This window comes from Heptranchias perlo, chromosome 36 (assembly GCF_035084215.1).
Source record: "Heptranchias perlo isolate sHepPer1 chromosome 36, sHepPer1.hap1, whole genome shotgun sequence".
Lineage (NCBI taxonomy): Eukaryota > Metazoa > Chordata > Chondrichthyes > Hexanchiformes > Hexanchidae > Heptranchias > Heptranchias perlo.
Window position 1 is genome coordinate 7,548,425 of NC_090360.1, and position 13,892 is coordinate 7,562,316.

Here is a 13,892-nt window from a genome sequence, read left to right on the forward strand (position 1 = left end):
AAAAAAAAAACAAAAACAATTTCTGGTACCTGACAGATTCTAATCACTTTCTCAAGGCTATATTTTTTTTGTTCACATATCTATTGAAATACAGCCAAAGCTTCCACAAAGTCCTGTCATACAGTATGTCGAAATGCCAGTCAGTATTCTGGCGCAGAAACACAGACCTTTATCTTTCGGTGAGACAGGTTGACACAAACAAGCAGCTTAGTCCCGTCAATCCTGTCTGCATCTGGGATGGCACACACGGATTGTCAATGGCTGCTCTCGGCCTGTGAGTGATTCAGTTTAAAGAGCCCCATTAGTTCCTGGCCCCGGTCGTCAATGCCCTTTGCTGCAAACTTCATTTCACTTTCACCAAAGCTTGCGAATGAGCTGATTTGCATGCTAATAGTAGAGAGGAGGAGGAGGGGGGGGCGGGGAGGGAATCAAGTGGGGGGGGGGGGGGGGGGAGGGGGGGGGAAACATAATCCGAGGCAATTTAACTGCCCAACATAGTTTCACGGTGACAGTGCCCCCTCGTTGTTTCTCAACACTGCTGCTGAGGGATGGATCAAGGAAGCAGCATTCCTAGCCTTGACAAGCGAGCAGCAATGGACTCAAACCTGACAGACTGGTCGAACAGTTTGGTAAACCTGCCATTACTGCGAGAAGCAATGCCTCGCCATTCTCCGAACCATTCTCGAGCATTTCTGCCACCGCCCCCTCGATCCCCTTTAATTCAAAAGGAACTTTGGGAGGGATAGTTTTATCAAAGGACAAAAATTTTTTAAAAAGTGTGAATTACGTTTTTGAAGATGCTGCGAAGGAGCAGGAGAGTTTTAACAGGTTTTCTGCGGGAGGGAGGGAAGGCGGGGGGGGTGGTGGGGGGGGGGCCAGGGAGGGAAGGGTTGCTCTTGATGCTGTGTTAAGACCTGTCCCTACCCGTCAGCTTCAATTCAACACGAAAGCAATTTACAAATTCTTTTGTCAACTAGCTTCTGCATCGCTTTATACGGGGCGACAGCAGTGACCTACTGACCCCCACCCCACTGGCGTCCAGCAGATGGAGCCAGTTCACAATGCTTCTTTGTAACCATGGGAACAAGCTATTCTTGCCCTGAAGGAGCTGAGCTGCATCTCTGGAGTCTCAATGGGATTTCATGGCTCGCTTGTAACTGCAGGTATCTCCTGCTGTAATTAATCATTAACCCTTGATTAGTGACAGCATCAAACTCCTCAAGTTCTAATTAACTCTAATTACCGAAAGAACACTAAATATTTCACTTGTCAGATGCCGGTAACATCTTAAACAATTAGCAATGCCATGTTACAATTCTGTACAACAACAAGGCTATTATGGGTAATACAGTAAGTCTGGCGATACAATCGCGCCAACAGAAAACAAAAGGCTTTCGATAATATTGCACCGTATCGCATCTTTCAGGAATGCCTCAAAAGGAACTACTTCGAAGAGCAGCAAGTGTTATTATGTATGAAAAGTGTGGCAGCCATTTTGTGCAGAGGAAGATCCCATTAACAGGGAATGGGACGAATGACCATTTACTCTAATTGTGGTATTGTTGCTTGAGGGAGAGAGTCAGAGAGAGCCACAGAGAGAGAGAGAGAGCCACAGAGAGAGAGAGAGAGCGCCACAGTGGGAGAGAGAGAGCGCCACAGTGGGAGAGAGAGAGCGCCACAGTGGGAGAGAGAGAGAGAGCCACAGAGAGAGAGAGAGCCACATATTACAAAGTGCAAAGTAAGATCCCACCAATGGGAACGAGGTGAGCGACCAGTTATATAATTAGTTTTCAGTATTGTTGGCTGAGGGAAGAATGCTGGCCAGGACTCAGGGATAGCCCAGTGCTCTTCTTTGAGCAGTGCCTTGGGATACGCCAAAACCAGGCAGACAGGATCTTGGGTTTAATGGGGGGGAATAATTTCAGAGGGATAAAAATCAGTTATTAAACCAGCAGGCTGACCCTTCCACCCGGTCACCAAACAGGCCGCGAAGTTGAAATGTCTCATCCAAAGGACGAGATAATCTGATGGAGCAGATATTTGCAGTTTTCCTAAAATTACTCTCATGGGTAAAAACAAGAATCACTCGTCCCAATAACTTATTTTTAAAAGCTGAAGTTTCAAACTTTATGGAAGTTACTCAATTTATTAATAGCACAAACACCAACAACTTGCATTTATATAGCGCCTTTAACGTAGTAAAGCGTCCCAAGGCATTTCATAGGAACCTTAACAAACAAAATTTAACACCGAGCCACATAAAGAAATATTAGGACAGGTGATCAAAAGCTTGTTCAAAGAGGTCGTTTATAAGGAGCATCTTAAAAGAGGAGAGAGGTGTAGAGAGGCGGAGAGGTTTATGGAGGGAATTCCAGTGCTTAGGGCCTAGGCAGCTGAAGGTGCAGCCGCTAATGGAGCAGCAATTAAAATCTGGGATGCGTAAGAGGCCAGAATTGGGGTCTACTTATGAGTTCTAGTGTAACATAATCACCAGGGCACTCTAATAAAAAGGGTCAGTGGGGGCGAACGAAAAGAGAAGTATCACTTCACTTTACTCCAGCATTTTACAATCCCTCAATGGTGCACTGGGGCTTTGGGAATCCATTGTGTAAAGTCCCAACGCTGTAGTGAATAAGCCAACCCATTTCTCTGCTAAAAATAACTAGTTTCAAGTACATGCACAAAAGTAGGCATTCATCTACTACAGGTCAGAGAACGAGTTGTCAATGGGGGGACCCCCAGGGGTCTGCAGGAGGTCCCCAGGGGGTCAGCAAGGTTATCAGATTTCTGTCATTAGATCTGCTGACTTACTAGCATATTTTTTCTGCTGCTGTCCACGAATAAAGCTGCTTTGCTGCAATGATAACGCAGTTTTGCATCAGGAAAAAAAATCTACTTCACTGTCTTTTGGAAGTTAGCACAGAGCTCCCCAACAGTGTGTCAACTTTCAAAGGCCCAAGCACAGAGTAGAGTTTGAAAATCACTGAGTTGCAGATTAAAAAAAAAATTAGAGAGTCACATGATCAATTTCCAACTACTGGTCATGCCGGTTACCTAATAGGTAACCAAGTTCCAACCAAGGTAGTCAGCAGTCCATCAACTCCCATGTGACACACACTCTCTCAATTTATGTTTCTTCCATTCTTTCTTTCCTCATTTCCCCCATCTCTTTTTAAGGTCAGGTGCTTTCGATAGGGCAGGAAGGTAACCTGGGCCTCTGGCAATGCTCCTCCGCAGTCGGGCACCAGGAGCTGTGTCAGAGCGAGTCCAGGGTGAATCGCCCTCTCTGCACCCTGTAGAAAAGTGCCTGCCTTTCACTCAGAACCTCTTGGCAGCTGGACCGAGTTACTGTAAATAAGCCCACGCCCCCACCAATCTGTGGCCACTACAACACCTATATCCACAGTGCTGCTCAACAGTACCTCATTGTTTCAATGTACCGTGAACCCCTGTAAATTACGGACACCTAAGGGACTGGCATCAGCTGTCCTTTTATTGCAGGTGTCCTTATTTTCAAAATGGTCAGTGTATGTACTGACAGCTGATGCAGGCCTGGTCAAAGAGGAATCCAGCAACAATCCATCGATCTTCAGACTCAGATTACGTACTTTGAACATTTTAAAGTGTGGCGTCAGGCTGTGTCCCGTGTTTAAAGGTACATTGCAGGCTTTCCATAGTTCGTAATTTGTCCATGGTTTCAGAGAGCCTCTTACCTTTTACAATGTAAGTTATTTGGGACTGTTAATAAGTGTCTGTTTATCTTGCAGGTGTCTGTTTTTTGGGAGTGTCCATTTATACAGGTGTCAATGCAATCTTCAATCATGGGGCTCTGTTAAACCGGACTTCCCAGCCCAATAAACATAATCTGAATCAGTCAAGGACATCTTTGGGAGGTGCTTTCAATTTATGTCATTACCACTAACTACTGATACATGGTTCACCCACAGTCCATTGCACTCCTCAAACTAAATGGACCAACCTCCAACCGGCCTGTCACAGCACTAATCCGACTCTTGTCAGTTTCCCACGATGAAGCACGACAATCCCTTCCTGTAGCCTGCTGAACAGACTGAGCTGGCTCAGGACCTCAGTGTGTTGCATCAAAACGCAAAAATATTTGGAAGGAAAACATCTTTCACATCCTCGTGCGGTTTCAAAGTGCTTCGCAGCCAATGAATTGCTTTTGAAGTATAGTCGCTGTCGTTACGGCAGCCAATTTGCACGTAGCAAGGCCCCAACAATAGCAAATGAGATAAACAACTAGCTAATCTGTTCTGGTAGTGCTGGTTGAGTGATAAATTTTGGCCAGGAAGGAAGGAAGCTCAGCAATTTCACGGGAACATCAGCTTCACGTCCCCTCCAAGTCACGCAACATCCTGACTTGGACATAATGTTGCCGTCTCTTCATGGTGACTGGGTCAAATTCCTTACCTAACACCATTTTAGGAGCACCATCACAAGGACTACAGTGGTTCAATAGCAAGGACCAACAGTACCTCCTCAGGGCAAGTAAGGATAGATGATAAATGTGGCCTTGCCAGTGTTGCCCACATCCAGTAAACAAATAAAAAAAGAGTAGAATACATGGTCTCATTCCTGGAAGCTACACACTCTTATATCCAGGGCTCAGTAGCTACCATACTGGGCTAGAGAGAGGTAAGCAGTTGTTACTGAAGCTCCACTCTTCCAACTAGTGGAACCACCCTTCCACGGGCTTTGGTGTGTATCTTTGCTGTGATCAACAGGATGGTGGCAACGCATTTTTCATCGTGTGGCGCTGCTCACAAAGAGCTCCTCGTACCTACCGTACACCAAGTGATGGTTCCAACTCACACTTGTCAGCTAATCACACCGCCAACCAGCGTCCATCCTCCTGGGAGGGTGTCTTTTGAATCAAGGTGGTTCCAAGATGAGAAGTCTGGTAACGAAAGTTTGAAATCAAGTCAATCTTGTGTGGCGTTGTCAGTAGTCCGATCTCTGAACTGTGTAGGTCCACAGTGCCCCAGAGCATTGCTGTCGACTGACCGGCCAGTTGGTTCACTAATGGAACCTGAAGGAGGGAGTCCAGTCATTAGGAGCCAGGATTCTTCCTACTCAGCTCCAAATAAACTTGCAAACCAATGTCCTAATGACTCACTGGACAAGCAGCGGGAAGCTAACCAGTGCTCTGTACGGATAATCTGTGCAGTTTTAGCTAGTTAAACTCCAGTAGTACCCCGAGTACACTTGGAGACCCCCCCAAGTCTTAGCTCAGCCAACCTGCGCCTAAGCTCTCTGGACTTGGGTAAGTGGATTGTGTCCCTGTGGGAGAGGGTGTCTATTCCACCGCAGGCAAACTATAACTCTGCCTGGGCGATTTCTCAGTACCTTGGTTGGGAGACTTTAATCGTGGCGATAGGTTCCTACGCCTGTCAGACACCAGGGCGGCCATCAAAAAAAATTATTTGAGGTGACTCGATCAATCAGCTTGATGTTGCTTCAGCACATAAGACATTTTACAGTAAAATTCCTACTCTAGATAACCTGACATGAAGCAAGGTACATAAGAAGGAAATACTGGCTTCAATTTAGTACTGGCCTAATCTCATAACACACTCTTGCATTTATAAGTCATCCATGGGTCTGCCAAACTCCTAACAATATCATATGCAGTAGTAGGCACCATGTATTCTGCTGCCCGTATCCTAACTCACACCAAGTCCCGTTCACCCATCATCCCTTTGCTCGCTGGCCTACAATGGCTCCTGGTCCGGCAACACCTTGATTTTAGAATTCTCATCCTTGTTTTCAAATCCCTCCATGGCCTCGCCCCTCCCTACCTCTGTAACCTCCTCCTGCCCTACAACCCTCGAAGATCTCTGCGCTCCTCCAATTCTGACCTCTCGCGCATCCCCGATTTTAATCACTCCACCATTGGCGGCCGTGCCTTCAGCTGCCTAGGCCCTAAGCTCTGGAATTCCCTCCCTAAACCTCTCTCTCCTCCTTTAAGACGCTCCTTAAAACCTCTGTGAACAAGCTTTTGGTCACCTGTCCTAATAGCTCCCTATCAAAAGCAAAATACTGCGGATGCTGGAAATCTGAAACAAAAACGGAAAATACTGGAGAAGCTCAGCAAGTGAGGCAGCATCTGTGGAGAAAGAAACAGAGTTAACGTCTCAGGTCGATGACCTGAAATGTTACTTAGGCACTTTACAACCTTCCGGACTCAACATTGATTTCAATAACTTCAGATCATAACCACTGCTCCCATTTTTTTGGACAGCAGGTGCTGGTAATGGTTCTGATGTTGCCATTTACAGCTCCTCTAGACTGATCTTTTGTTTCTTTATTTGTCCTATTACCACCCTCCTTGCCTTACACCATCATCCCTTTTGTCATTTAATCACTCCTGCCCTCCACCCTATCACAGACCTTCCCTTTTGTCCTTTCCTCCCCTCCTCTCCTTTCCCTGGCTCTGTACTTGCTTAAAAACTTTAACTCTTTAACATATTCCAGTTCTGATGAAAGGTCATCGACCTGAAATGTTAACTCTGTTTCTTTCTCCACAGACGCTGCCTGACCTGCTGAGCTTCTCCAACATTTTCTGTTTTTACTTCTAATATCTCCTAACGTGGCTCGGTGTCAAATTTTGTTTGATAACCCTCCTGTGAAGCGCCTTGGGACGTTTTATTACGTTAAAGGCGCTATATAAATGCAAGTTGTTGTTGTTGAATTCCCTATAGATCTTACGAAAGTTCCATCTTAAATGAACTGGAAGTACACGGCAGAATAGTATTTTAGCTGTGGAGTCTGGGTTCTCTCTGCACTGAATAGACCATTAGATTCCAAGCCTCTGTACTCGCCTCATAGAAGGCACAGCAGTCCCTGCCAATCACACACAATCTGTCTGTTCCATTTACCATCACACTGCAGCAAGCATTTTGCATTCAAACCATCAGAATCTATCAGTTTCGCAAATGTGTTTTCAGTTTACAGTGCAGGAGCCCCAGGTGATCTGCAACAACTCACTGAATCTTAAATGTCAACATTAAAGATGAGAAAGCATGCAAAAATCACAAAGCAGGGAACAAGAAAATGTATAACTTTTCTGATGTATATATGATTCTGATGTGTGTGTAATGTATACACACACGCACACACACACGACATGTCGAGCTTTCCCCTTATTTTCAGCTACATCTGCGAACCCTTGCGTAAGCTCCACCACACTCGCTCTGCTATTTAAGAGCAACCTTCCCCGATGGACAGTGGTTTCTGATGGGGTCAAAGCTAAAATCTTAGGCCTTCAATTAGTCATAAAAATTCATTTCTGTCGGAATCTGACGTAGAAGCACCCAATCATCTAAAGCCAGGTGCAGTTACCTGAACACTGCCACCAATGCCAGTCAGGAGCAACGGTCACATCTACCACCACCAAGTGGCCTGTGCAACCTCAATCAGTCTATCGCCCAAGATAGACGAGAGGTTGGCAACAAATTCCGCTTTCTTTTTGGGTGGTTTGCTAAATTGTTAGTCGAGTTGACTTTTAGGCGCTCTTCACAGTATCTTCCATTACCCAAACAAGAAGTCAAGGCTTCTTCTGGGTGAGAACTTTCCCGGCCTTGGAGGCCAAACTTTGGGCTTCCCCACTGGTTTCTTCGGACCTTTTCAGGGACCTCGAGTCGTCTCACCGACTGCCTGCTGAGCCACCTCAGCCAAACGCACCGCGTGACGGGGTTTCAGCCTTAAAAGCTCACTAAGACGAACCCCTCTTCCAATGAAGCCAGTCATCAGTTTGTTCTAAAGATTCAGCCTCATCGTTACACGACCGACAATTGTTCACAGTCAAAGTTGAGGGAGAATTTCAGCTGCCAACTGTGTGCGCGTTAAAAAAAAAAATCCCTTTTTTTATGAACATTAATAAGACAAAACGTGGCAGTCTTCTAGAAACACGCAGACAAGACAAGAGGATCACTCAATTAATGGAAGACGTATCCGTTGAATGAAAAATTCCTTCTGGATGAAAGAGCCTCCCCATTTCAAGCCTCAACAGAAATGCTTTTAAATCTTCCATTCCTTCAGGCTGTTCTGTCAAAGCTTGCTTCACATCTCTCAAACTGACCATTGTATCAGACTATTTGCAAATTTGATCTCATCAATTATGGGCAGATAGAGGTTGAGGGGGGGGGGGTGGGGGGAGGGGAGGTGGGAGAGAAATCCAATCATGCATAACTCACCGAACTTCAGCACCTCAGGGTAGAAGGCACCACAGGTGTCCTGCATCGACAAAGGAGCTTTCCCTGTCAGAATACTCTCTCCACGGCTGCAAAAACCAAAAGCATGGATTAGCAAAATCAACAACTCCCAAACGATTTCAAATATTTGTTTCACAAAAGCCTCAGCAACACGCGCCTGCTCTTGCACCGATAACTTCCTGTTAAATATTAAATACACCTCCTACCGACCGTCCTCTTGAAGTTTAACTCTTTGCGAGGCTTCGGCGTGAACCAGGGGCTGCTCAACAGCAAAAAAAAAGGCTAGGCATTTCTCAGTAATTAGCTGCTCCATAGCCCACAGCTACAGAAGTACGCCAATCCTCTGTACCGTGCTGGAGTTCGAAGCAAAAGATAGCGCAGAGGCTGGAGAGCTGAAAGGCAAGCAGCAAGAACGCTGGAGTACACACAGCAGGTCGGTCAGCATCTGAAACATTAACGTGTCTGTTTCTCTATCTCCCTGGATGCTGACTGACCTTGCTGTGCGTTCCCAGCATTTTCTGTCTTTTTTTAAAAATTCTTTAATTTCTGGGAGTACGACGCAAAAATAGATAGAGAGAGCAATGGGTTTTGTTACTTTCCTTTCACGATAGAGCTTTGTGTGCTGTGACTTTCTTGGCTGCACAAAACATATTCTTGATTTGATACAGAACTGTCAGTTTTCGATTCGACGACAGAAAAAATGGATGCAAACGAGACAATAAATTTCTGAATGTTAACAGCAATTTTGTCTCCAGGTCAATTAAAGCCTGTTTATACAAGAGCTGCAAATGTGGCTGGCACTCTCGCCTCCGAGTCAGAAGGTCGTGGGTTTGATTCCCAAGACTTGAGACCATAATCTAGGCTGACACTCCAGTGCAGTACTGAGGGAGTGCTGCACTGTCGGAAGTGCCGCCTTTCAGACGAAACATTAAACCAAGGCCCCCGTCTGCCCTCTCAAGTGGATGTAAAAGATCCCATGGCATTATTTCAAAGAAGAGCAGGGGAGTTCTCCCCGGTGTATTGGACAATATTTATCCCTCAACCAACACCACAAAGAACAGATTATCTGGTCATTATCATATTGCTGTTTGTGGGAGCTTGCTGTGCGCATTTTGGCTGCTGCGTTTCTTACATTACAACAGTGTCTGCACTTTAAAAAGTACTTCATTGGCTGTAAAGTGCTTTTTGACGTCCTGAGGTTGTGAAAGGCGCTGAACAACTGCAAGTTCGTTCTTTCTTAACCTTCTCTTTATGTAAATCTTGACCCACCCCTTCCTCTCCAAGGATCTTTGGATCCAGCATAGCTCAGTGGCTGAGGACAGGACACACTGCCCACTCGCAGGCTGTAGTCAAAGCCCTCTGCTGTTTGCTGGAACCTCCGTTCAACGTGTGCCCGTGTGGCGCAGCTTAGACTGGGAAATGGTTAGAACGGGGAACTGCGTCTACATTCACCTTAGTACACGACACTGAGCTCTGATCTTCAGAGGTGGCAGGAGCCGCAATACAGGGTAGTTTTCGTATCAAGTTGGTGTTAACCTTTTGGGTTTTTTTTTTTGTTGCCAGGATAAAAGGTCCACTGAGCTGGTCACCTACTGGAACTTCGGCCCAGCAGCCATTCTTCATGCGTAAGGCTAGACGGTGAGTCCCGACTGGCTATTCCGCTGTGGTGGGCATCACAGGCAATACCAATCCTCCCCTCAGCTGACATCGAAACACATGCACTTTCCCACAGAGGTCATTCGACGGCAAACAAGAGCAGCACCCTCGCCTGAATCTAATTTGGGGCCTCCTGGCATGTATGGTACAATGGCGCAACTCAGCCATTGGGGAGACCCAAACCCAGGCTTTCCAACCTGTGCTATCCCATCGGTTTTAAAATCAGGCCAATCAGAAAAAATCAGCTTCAATCTCTTCCTGCTTCAAGATAAAATAATCATGCAGCACAGAAGGAGGCCATTCGGCCCATCGTGCCTGTGCCGGCTCTTTGAAAGAGTTATCCCATTAGTCCCACTCCCCCCCCCCCCCGCCCTTTCCCCATAGCCCTGCAATTTTTTTTCTTTTCAAGTATTTATCCAATTCCCTTTTGAAAGTTATTATTGAATCTGCTTCCACCGTCCTGTCGGGCAGCGCATTCCAGATCATAACAACTCGCTGCGTTAAAAAAAATTCTGCTGATCTCCCCCTTTTTTTTTTGCCAGATGTTTAGGAAATCCACGGCGCTGGGGATGGAAGTAATTTAATTCCCTCTCAGCTCATTAAATTAGAGCAGGCCTAATCACGAATCCTGGGGGAAAATGCAGAAACAAAGTTGGCGTAAACATAAACTGAACCTCCACTAGACTGGAAGCAGAAACAAGGTAACTGCGCAGAATAAGCTCAGACAATCGGTATCAGAATTCATTTGTGGCTCTTCCAGTAGCTCGGCAGGTTTAGCTGGTGAATAGCTGATGCAGACAGACCAAGGTTAGATTCCCAGTCTGCGTTAGGGTTGCCAACCGTGGTCTGACGTATTCCTGGAGGTTTCATCACATGACCTCCTGCCTCCAAACGCTCCGCCCCCACACTCCCGCCATTGGGCGGCCAACACGTCCATCCTGGCGGCGCCCCGCCTACCCACGGCCAATCGGAAAGCGAATACTCTCATTACCCAATTGGATGATTTTTGACTGCCTTATCTCCCATCTCAGATATTTTTTATTACTAATAATCGAAGTGTTCAAAGAACATCTTTTTAACAACACAATTTTTTTTTTTTAAAAACACCCCTTTGATTTTTCTCCCAGGTGTTTGCTGGCAGCAGTGTCCTGGAGGTTAGTCTTTAATTCCTGGAGAATCCAGGGCAATCCTGGAGGGTTGGCAACCCTAGTCTGCGTGGAGTTGGCTGATCTCATCAACTGTAGCAGTAGGTGCGCTGTTATCGGCCTCCCCCACCTCAGCAGGAAGCGTGCCTCTAACAAGGAGAGAGGATTGGGCTCAGCTGCGACGCCCTCCGTGGTCAAATAACCTTCCGCACCGTCGCCAGGCTCATACACACACAAATGACAGACGTTTGAAGTGCCAGACAGCAACCACTATCCGTTGGAAATGGGATGGGGAGAAAAATCAATAGAGCAAATCATCCAAGGGAGAAAAAAAATCTCACACAATTATTTGTTCACTTCCACCTGAAACCTGTTCAAATACAAAGGTTGAACAGGGTCAGAGAATGATGGATCTGTGCGTTTGGGGCCTGTATTTTCAGCAATGTGCTGCAAGGCATGCAACTCCAACATTAACCTAACAACGCAAGTGTTACACGCTCTATTCCCATTGCGTTCAAAACTGACTTATCGTATGTCGGGTTTGAGCGGCAACCGTTCAGTGAACGTGCCCACAATTCAGAAACTGGGAAGATCCCGTTTTGTTTTTAAACTAGGTCTCTTTAGCCGTAGCAAATTCGGCGATTTTGTTTGGAGCTGGCAGCCCGGGCACCACACTCGATCCAGTATAGAAGCCGCTCGTATCTGTTCCATTCAGCTCTGAATCAACAGACAGCTGCTCTAAGCACCACAGACTTGTATTAGAAATATAAGGAATCATCTTCAGTAAAGTCTCCGTGCAGATTCAATCAGCTAACTCCAGTGCCATTCAAATTAAAGCCAAACAACAGCAACTAGCGCCTTTAACCGAGTAAAACGTCCCAAGGCGCTTCACAGGAGCGATTATCAGACAAAATTTGACACCAAGCCACATAAGGAGATATTAGGACAGGTGACCAAAAGCTTGGTGAATGAGGTGGGCTTTAAGGAGCGTCTTGAAGGAGGAGAGAGAGGCGGAGAGGTTTAGGGAGGGAATTCCAGAGCTTAGGGCCGAGGCAGCTGAAGGCACGGCCGCCAACGGTGGAGCGATGAAAATCGGGGATGCACAAGAGGCCAGAATTGGAGGAGTGCAGAGATCTCGGAGGGTTGTAGGGCTGGAGGAGGTCAGAGAGATAGGGAGGGATTTGAAAACAAGGATGAGAATTTTAAAATCGAAGAATTGCCGGACCGGGAGTCAATTTAGGTCAACGAGCACAAAGTAACATGAAGCATAAAGTACGATGTCTACTCCTCTGCAATATACCGGGGCCATACAGGGAGAGTACGAGACTGGTTTACTTTTATTATGTGCTGCATTTGATCAGTACGGTCCCCACCACTTACACCGTCCTCGTTTATCCCAGACAGCAATCTATATCGGGTAAACGGCACTGACCATTTGCAATTGCCACAGGCACAGTTACAAAGGTGCTGCTTAAACCATATTTAGTGCGCTGGCTATTTGGGGCAGTTCAAGCAGCTGCTTGCTCAACCACTTTCTTTACAGTCCCGGTTATTCCCTCTTTCCCCTCACAAATTCCGGGGCTCTGTTTCACAATCAGGTTTAAAATCAATGCATTGCGAACTTTTCAGTGACAAAGATGAGCTGGGGGGGGGGGGGGGGGTCTCGGCCCGTATGACTCACCGTCTGGAATTGCCTGCACTCATTGCAATATGCAACAGCAGTCCTGCCCCCTCCAGTGTACTTACAGAATGTAACACTTTCCATAATTAATCCAAATGATGCTTTATCACTATGGTTTTAAAATTCTCATCCTTGTTTTCAAATCCTTCCATGGCCTCGCCCCTCCCTATCTCTGTAACCTCCTCCAGCCCTACAGCCCTCTGAGATCTCTGCGCTCCTCCAATTCTGCCCTCCTGCGTGTCCCCGATTTTCATCGCACCACCATTGGCGGCCGTGTCTTCAGCTGCATCGGCCCTTAGCTCTGGAATTCCTTCCCTAAAACCTCTCCATATCTCTACCTTTCCTCCTTTAAGAGGCTCCTTAAAACCTACCTCTTTGACCAAGCTTTTGGTCACCTGTCCTAATACTTCCTTACGTGGCTCGGTGTCAAATTTTGTTGGATAACGTTACTTTGTTAATTGCGCTGTATAAATGCAAGCTGTTGTAGTATGGTGCCTTACTAAGCAGAGCGAGATAGATACAGATCAGAAAAGTCATTCTCATTCATCCATCTAGAGAGAACCTACAATATCCTCATTGCAGCATTCAGCTATTTCTTAAATGATTCTAGGGCATTTTCCTTCTCTACCCTACCTGGGAGTCCTTTCCAGGTGTTGAGGTTATTTTACCCTGGTGTGACCAATGCCTCAACCCTTGTCAGCCCTGATCTAAACCACCCAGAATATCCATCATAAACTCTTAAAGAGAAAGGATGATCCATTTAACAGAATGCGTGTGGGGGAAGTGTTTACAACACGCCCCCTTCTACCGAAGTAAGCTGCTATTTCCATCTCCTGTTGAAGATCAGGGGAGTTCTCCTGGTGTCCTGGCCAACATTCCCCCCTCAACTACCACCAAACACAGATCAACTGGTCATTCATCTCATTTGCATCTGGCTCTGTACAAACTGGCTGCCGCATTTGCCCACAGAACAGAAACTGCACTTCAAAAGTAGTTCATTGGTTGTGAAGCACTTTAAGACCTCCTGAAGTCGCGATAAGGTGCTCTATAAACACGGGATCTTTCTTTACATGCTTCACGCACTCTCCGTCTGACGAATCGTGAGCAACGCCATGATCAGCAAACCTAACAAAGAACCAACCATGAACTATGAGTGGAAAGTCCTGCTAGCCATCT

The 13,892-nt window shown here is 46.3% G+C and overlaps 1 long non-coding RNA gene across 5 annotated transcripts in view; it reads right to left on the reverse strand.

The window, feature by feature from the left end:
- The window catches only part of LOC137303949 (uncharacterized), a 365,964-nt gene that overhangs the window by 72,334 nt on the left and 279,738 nt on the right, over positions 1 to 13,892 (reverse strand). For 4 of the 5 annotated variants that reach the window (XR_010958485.1, XR_010958484.1, XR_010958488.1 and 1 more), the window contains one exon: positions 8,217 to 8,302. This is a non-coding gene — a long non-coding RNA (uncharacterized lncRNA). Of the gene's footprint in view, positions 1 to 4,805; positions 4,919 to 8,216; positions 8,303 to 13,892 lie in introns of all 5 variants that reach the window. The other variant, XR_010958486.1, reaches the window with a different exon arrangement.